The sequence below is a fragment of the Rana temporaria genome, chromosome 9 (genome assembly GCF_905171775.1).
Source record: "Rana temporaria chromosome 9, aRanTem1.1, whole genome shotgun sequence".
Lineage (NCBI taxonomy): Eukaryota > Metazoa > Chordata > Amphibia > Anura > Ranidae > Rana > Rana temporaria.
In genome coordinates this window covers 165,469,964-165,478,140 of record NC_053497.1, presented here as the reverse complement: position 1 = coordinate 165,478,140, position 8,177 = coordinate 165,469,964, and positions in this window count along the sequence as shown.

The following is an 8,177-nucleotide window of genomic DNA, read 5'->3' as shown; positions in this document are numbered from 1 at the left end:
TTCGATATTATTTTAATATTTCAGTATAAACATTCTGACAGACTATCATTGAAGTCGGATCAAAGTTGGATCCTTTTCTTAACCGTCGACTTGTGACATCCAACATGGTGATTAAAGCAGCCGTAAAAGGAATTTATATCACACTGGGATTGTTTTAATTTCAATAGTTTTTATTAGTTTTAACACTGTAGACATAACTGATACCAACAAAATGAAAATAAACATATCGGCGAAATGGGTCACCCGGTGTAGAAACAACTTAGTCATACAACACTATGATGGTATCACACATAACAGATGAGGGTAATTAAATTCCTGTAACCCATTACGCCTGTGGGGCCAGTTCCCATGTAGAACCGTGCTAATATCATGTTAATAGTCTCAAAATAACTAAAATGAGATAATATAACTAAAATAACCGAGAAAGGGAAAAAAAAAAAACAGTATAACAGACTAAGACTAGGACATCATAAACAATAAACGCAGTCGGTCAACCCTTACACTGGACAATATATCTACCGCGTTCCAGGCAAGAGCTAACTCATGGAGGACTAGACTTGGATTGAGCCGTATACCATTGATTCCAATGTTCCCAGATTTTGTTAATCTCAGTATATTTACCTACCCCTGAGGCAAATAGTTGTTCATATGAGCCATGGGTATTGATTATTTGGATAACTTCAGACAGTGTAGGTCGCGGGGTGGTCTTCCAATGTCTGACCAAGGCAAGCCTAGCAGCTAGAAGGATGTGGGACAGAAGCGCTCTAGAGTGGTAAGGGATCTGATCCATACCTAAGGAAAGTAGCGCCAATCCCGGGGATAGGGTCAGATTAGGTTTAAGGACCTGTGCTAAGAGGTCTTTAATTAGCTGCGAGTAATTCAGTATAGTGGGACAAGACCATAAAATATGGAGCAGCGTACCTGTTCCCCCACATTCCCTCCAACACCCGGGGGATAGACCTTTCGCGATCTTGGACAATCTGAATGGGGTGAGATACCATCTCAATAAGATTTTTTGGAATAATTCCCAAAGATTAACACATTTGGTGGATGAGTATGTTACCCTCAGGTCTGTCTGCCACTGATCAGCTGAATACACTACATTGAATTCTTTCTCCCAGGCTTGCATATCAAAAGATTTGGTGAATGTTAATTTGTCCTGTAGGTGGGAGTAGAACAATGATATGCCCTTAATGTTTGTGCGTTTTGCTAAGTAATATTGGGCTATATGCCACGGGAGGAAAGTGTACAGGCTGGTCCGTCGTTTCAGTAGGTGTGATATTTGCCCATATCTAAAGTATTCAGTCGTGGATATAGTGTACTCCAGTTGGAGAGCTCTAAACGTTTTAAGTGCAGGTCCCACATGTAAGTCCTTCAACACTGGGATTGTTTTGATTGGTCAAAGGACAAGTCAGACTGTCACAAAGCTGGATCAAAGTAGTATCCTGTTCATTCAAGTTGGATTGATGTAGGACGGATGTCACAGAGCAAAGTAGGATGACAGTCATATGCAGGGGCGTCGGGAGTGGGGGCCGGGGAAACTGGAGCTCCGAATGGGTCCTCGAAAACCCCCGGGTCTCAAGCAACAACCGTTGCATTGTTAGCCTCAACCGCCGCCACGAGTGCCGACCAATCTTATCCTGAGCACCGCCGAGTGCGGCCCATTAATATAGCAGGTCCCGCCTTCTGGAGCCTGCAGCGCCTATGATAGATGTCCCACTGGTCCAATGCCAAGACCGCGGGACGTGTGACGTCCATCATAGGTGCTGCAAAGCTCCAGAAGGTGGGAATTACAATGCTGCCGTGCCACGTCAGTATGAGATCTCTGTTGCTGCCTACTGTGATGAAGATGGGCAAGCCGCACACCGAACATCACGGCTGAGCTGCAGGACACATGAAGTCTGTCTCCTGGTCAGGTAGGTCAGTGTATGTATGTCAGTGTATGTATGTATGTAGGACAGTCTATGTATGTCAGGTAAGTCACACAACCCCACCGCCCAGCCAAAAAACCCTGCGCCACTCCACTGTGCCCCTCCCCCTCCCAGTGCTGGCCTCGGACTTTGGGCTGAAGACCCTGGTCTTTTTGCCACCTAGCAATGCCCGTGGTCGTATGACTGTCATGTAGTATCAGTGTGAACCCAGCCAAATGCTACTTTGAAATTGTGCTACTTCAAGTGAAGTAGCATGATTTCAGTCTCACGATCGATGTGACTGGGGTGTATATCATGCATGCTAAGTATTGTATAAGTGTAAGACTTTCAGGTATTTCTTCCCCTCTCATGCATTATCAGGGCTGGCTGTCAGAACCTGTACTCACCGAGACCGAGATGCTGAGGGCGGCTCACCTTTGCGACCCTGTGCAGACCACTCCCTGGAGTTGGGACAGAGGAGGGACGGCACAAGGAGGCACCGGTGCCGGGAGCTGGCAGGCAGACTTGGTGCAGCTGACAGAAGCAGGGCAGGTGCAGAAGACTGGAGACAAGCGTTGGTCAGGCAGGAACTGGTAGGTAAGTCTGGTAGGGTCCACAGGAGATGAAGGCAAATCCGAGTCACAGGCCGAGGGTCAAGGGCAGGAGAGTTCAGAGGGAGTCCATGAGAGCAAGCCAAGGTCAAGGGGCAGGAGACAACGGTAACGTTAGCCAAAGGGTCAGAGGTTCCAGGTGAGAGGAGAGTCGTCAGGAATTCCGGGTCAAAACAGGCAGGTACGGCAACAGGTAAACACATAGGAGCTGAAGACAAGCCAGCAACTTGTTCAGGGGATGAGGCCAGTTTAACTAGGAGAGCCAGTCCTCTGATTGGCCACAGAGCTGTCACGTGCACGGCCGTGCGCGCGTCCACGCACACGGCGCGCCGCTGTACCGCGCATGCGCGCGCACATATTGCGCCCGGACGTGCGCCCGTGCCCAGTCGCCCCGCGCATGCGCGGGAGCTCAATGGAGCCGGGAATGGAGCCCTGACAGTGCCCCCTCCCAAGGGGCGGACTCCGGACGCCCAAACTGTCCATCACCTCAGGGTGCTCCGCATGAAAGGCCCGAATCAGACGAGGGGCATGGAGATTTCGGGAAGGCTCCCAGGAGTTGTCTTCAGGGGGATACCCCTTCCATTTGATGAGGTATTGTAATTGTCTTCCTCTCTTCCTACAATTCAAGATGGCCTCCACCTCAAATTCCTTTTCCCCCTCAATCTCCACTGGTGGTGGCGGCAGTTCTTCTCTACCGTTGAAGGGGTCAGACACAACGGGCTTAAGCAGGGAGGCGTGAAACACAGGGTGGATCTTGTAGGACCTGGGTAAAGCCAACTCAAAAGCTACTGGGTTGATTTCTCGCCTGATCTCAAATGGCCCGATGAACCTTGGACCCAGCTTCCGAGAGGAAATAGGTAACTTGAGGTTGATGGCGGATAGCCAGACCTTCTCACCCACTTTGAAGACAGGGCAATCCTTCCTCCCCTTGTCATGGAACCTCTTATAGCCCTGCTGAGCTTGCTGCATGCTTTCCTGTAACTTCTGAAAGTTTTGCTGGACCGCTGGCACAGATGTTTCCGGGATGGAGTCCGGCAAAAAGGAAGGGTGGAAACCGAAGTTAGCCCAGAACGGGGTTTGGTTTGTGGAAGAATGTATGGAATTATTGTAAGCGAACTCGGCTGTAGATAACAAGGAGGACCAATCGTCTTGGGAGACTGAGCAAAAGCATCGTAGATACTGTTCTAGCGTTTGATTAGTGCGCTCTGTCTGGCCATTACTTTGAGGGTGATAGGCCGAGGACAGACAGATCTTCACTTCCAAAGCTCTGCAAAGTTCCTTCCAAAATTTGGATGTGAATTGAGTACCTCTGTCAGATACTATGCTTTTGGGCACTCCATGGAGCTTGATAATCTCTTTAAAAAAGATTTTGGCTGTGTCTGCCGCGGAGGGCGTACCCACCATGGGCAAGAAATGCGCCATCTTGGACAGACGGTCCACCACGACTAGGATCGTGGTAAACCCGGCTGAAGGAGGCAAATCGACAATAAAGTCCATGGAGATGTCAATCCAGGGCCGTTCTGGGATAGGAAGGGGTTTCAGCAGCCCCCAGGTCTTCGTGTTTGGCCCCTTACTCCGCTGGCAGCGAATGCAGGAAGAGACATAATCCTTGCAGTCGGACCTCCATTTAGGCCACCAGAAGGAGCGAGAGATCAGTTCGGAAGTTTTACGGGTACCAAAATGGCCAGCCAATTTACGATCATGGAAGGTGCTGAGGATTAACTGTCTTGCCTCTGTTGGAACAAAAATCTTCCCACGAGACCACAGCAGGTCGTCCTTTTTCTCCAAGGAGGAAACCTCATGATCAGGGCACCGTTGGCATGCGGTCTTTAGAGCAGTCAACAAATCTGTTTGAGGGAGAAGCAAAAAATTTTGAGGTGACAGGATCGTGCTGGGCTCGGAAGTATCGGGCGTCTCTGGAAACATCCTGGAGAGGGCATCAGCTTTTCCATTTTTTGCGCCAGGACGATAGGTAATATGGAAATTGAAGCGAGCAAAAAAAAGAGCCCAACGGGCTTGTCTGGGCCTAAGGCGTTTTGCAGACTAAGTATTCCAGGTTCCTGTGGTCAGTGAAAATGATAATGGGATGCGCTGCCCCCTCCAGCAGGTACCTCCACTCCTCCAGTGCAAATTTTATGGCCAGTAGTTCTCTATCGCCTACGTCGTAATTGCGCTCAGGAGGACTTAGTTTCCGAGAGGCGTAGGCTACTGGGTGAAGAAGCGACTTCGGTCCCTGTCTCTGGGAAAGAATAGCGCCTGTAGCAGATTCTGAGGCGTCCACTTCTAGAACAAAAGGTAACGTAGAATCCGGATGACAAAGTACAGGTGCCGAGGTAAAGGCCGCTTTGAGTTTGATAAAGGCCTCCTGAGCCTCTTGTGGCCACTGGAAGCGGTGCCCCTGGCGGGTCAACTTGGTGATGGGAGAAACAATTGATGAAAAACCGATGATGAATCGTCTATAAAAATTGGCGAAGCCAATGAAGCGCTGAACGCCCTTTTTGTCTGTTGGAGGTGCCCACTCCTGGATAGCACTGATTTTCTGGGGATCCATGGCTACCCCATTCACAGAAATGATGAATCCTAAAAATTGCACTGATGTCTTTTCGAACTCGCATTTTTCTGATTTGAGATAAAGCCGGTGTTGTCTCAAGATGGTGAGAACCTGCCTGACATGTTGCCGATGTAATTCTTTTGTGGCTGAAAAGATGAGAATATCGTCCAAGTAGACTACGAGGAAGTCATCTAAAAATTGTCGAAAAATGTCATTGACTAGATGCTGGAAAGTGGCGGGCGCATTACAAAGCCCAAAGGGCATGACCAGATACTCGAAGTGCCCGAATCTGGACCTGAACGCAGTCTTCCACTCATCTCCTGCTCTTATTCGGACCAAATTGTAGGTGCCCCGGAGGTCCAATTTAGAAAAAATCTGAGCTGATCGGAACCTTTGAAAGAGCTCGGGGATTAGAGGCAGCGGGTACCGATTCTTGATGGTAATTTTGTTTAACTCCCTATAATCAATGCAGGGTCTAAGCGATCCATCTTTTTTCTCGACAAAGAAGATCCCCGCCCCCGCTGGCGAGGAGGAGGGACGGATGAACTTCTTACTTAAATTTTCTTCAATATAGGCCTTGAGGGTCTTCAACTCAGTCTCTGACAAGGGGAATATGCGCCCAAAGGGAATTTCAGATCCGGGCAAGAGGTCAATGGGGCAGTCATATGACCGATGTGGTGGGAGACAATCGGCTTGTTTCTTGTCAAAGACATCCTTGGAGTCTAGGTAGGCTGGAGGAACATGCTGTAGGTCTTCAGGTGGAGTAGCTAACGTGGAGCAGGAGACTGGAACGGGTGCGAGACAGTGCTGGGAACAGTAGGTGGAAGGGAAGCTGACTTCTTTCTTGAGCCAATCAATGCAGGGCAGATGAACTTGTAGCCAAGGGAGACCCAGAATGATAGGGAACATGGGGGACGGGATCAAGTCCAAACAGAGGAACTCCCGGTGCCCAGAATCTGAGATGGCACAAAGAGGAAGGGTTTCCTGGGTAATCAATCCGGAACGGGGGAGAGAGCCGTCAGCCAGATGAACTTGCAGCTGAAAATCCTTGGTACGGCAGGGGATACGCAGCTTTTGGGCCAAGGATGAGTCCAAGAAGCAGCTGCAGGCCCCCGGAATCAATTATCGCCGGCAGACGTGTTGCCCCTTCCGGGAGCTGTAGGGAAAGAAATAGGATAACATAAGTCTGAGGCAAACTGGTAACAGGGAAATTGATAGCAGATGGAGGTTTCGACTTACAAGGCCTTACTGGACAAGTGCGCAAAAAGTGTCCGGCGGCTCCGCAGTACAGACAGAGGTTAGATTGACGCCTCCGGAGTCTCTCTTATGGAGTCAGAGGGGCCCGTACTATACCAAGCTGCATCGGCTCTGGGTCGGGTAATGAGGTGTTTGGTGGAGCTGGGTGAGGCGGAGGTACTGAAGCATATCTTGGTGGAACCCAGTTAGGCCGGTTGGACTGGAACCTCTCCGAACGACGTTCTCGAAGGCGCCTATCCAGCTGAGTGGCGGTTTGGATTAAATCCTCCAGAGAGGCAGGGGGTGCCGACCTTGCAAGCTCATCCTTTAGGTTCTCAGAGAGGCCCTGGCGGTATTGGTACCTGAGGGCCAGCTCATTCCAGCCTGTGTCAGCAGACCACTTTCTAAATTCAGCGGTGTAGTCTTCCACCGGCCGTCTCCCTTGATTTAAGCTGTGCAGAGTACCCTCCGCTGTGGCTGCACGTAGAGGATCGTCGTATAATTTCCCCATGTGGGTGAAGAAGGTGTCAATAGAGTCAAGTATTGGACTGCGTTGTTCCATTAAGGAGTGTGCCCATGCTTGAGGCTCCTCAGAAAGGAGAGAGATTACGAATCCAACCTTAACAGCGTCGGTCGCAAAAGTTCTAGGTTGCAAGGCCAGGTAAAGGGAACAGGCATTCTTGAAAGCCCGGTATTTCCGGCGGTCGCCTGAGAATCGCTCGGGCATGGAGACCCGGGGTTCAGGATTACTCCCCATCATGGCAGGGCTTGCAGGAGCCTGGGCAGCAGAAGGTCCGGGTGAAGAGGCTAGGGCTGCAGCGGATGGACCTGGGGAACCGGCCAGTTGTTGGAGGCGGCCATCAATCTGGAGGTAGCCTTCCTGAAGCTTCTGGACTGCCTCTGTTAAGGCGGAGACCTGTTGGCACAGCGTCTCAAAGGGTGAGCGCGCCCTGTCGGTCTCAGACATCTGGCTGGCTTGTACTGTCAGAACCTGTACTCACCGAGACCGAGATGCTGAGGGCGGCTCACCTTTGCGACCCTGTGCAGACCACTCCCTGGAGTTGGGACAGAGGAGGGACGGCACAAGGAGGCACCGGTGCCGGGAGCTGGCAGGCAGACTTGGTGCAGCTGACAGAAGCAGGGCAGGTGCAGAAGACTGGAGACAAGCGTTGGTCAGGCAGGAACTGGTAGGTAAGTCTGGTAGGGTCCACAGGAGATGAAGGCAAATCCGAGTCACAGGCCGAGGGTCAAGGGCAGGAGAGTTCAGAGGGAGTCCATGAGAGCAAGCCAAGGTCAAGGGGCAGGAGACAACAGCAATCCAGGTAACGTTAGCCAAAGGGTCAGAGGTTCCAGGTGAGAGGAGAGTCGTCAGGAATTCCGGGTCAAAACAGGCAGGTACGGCAACAGGTAAACACATAGGAGCTGAAGACAAGCCAGCAACTTGTTCAGGGGATGAGGCCAGTTTAAATAGGAGAGCCAGTCCTCTGATTGGCCACAGAGCTGTCACGTGCACGGCCGTGCGCGCGTCCACGCACACGGCGCGCCGCTGTACCGCACATGCGCGCGCACATATTGCGCCCGGACGTGCGCCCGTGCCCAGTCGCCCCGCGCATGCGCGGGAGCTCAATGGAGCCGGGAATGGAGCCCTGACACTGGCCCTACAATGGGTTCCAGTGGGTCCATTGGACCCAGGCAGCACTTTGAGATGGGCAGCAAATTGAACCACAGCCGCCTCTCCTCTTTTATTTACTCAGCAAATCAATGACCAAGATTTTTTTTCAGCTGTTTTGTGTGTCATGACAACTGCCCTCCTTGCCCCTATACTACCCTAGCCTGCCCCTATACTGCCATAGCCTGTCTATTTACTAC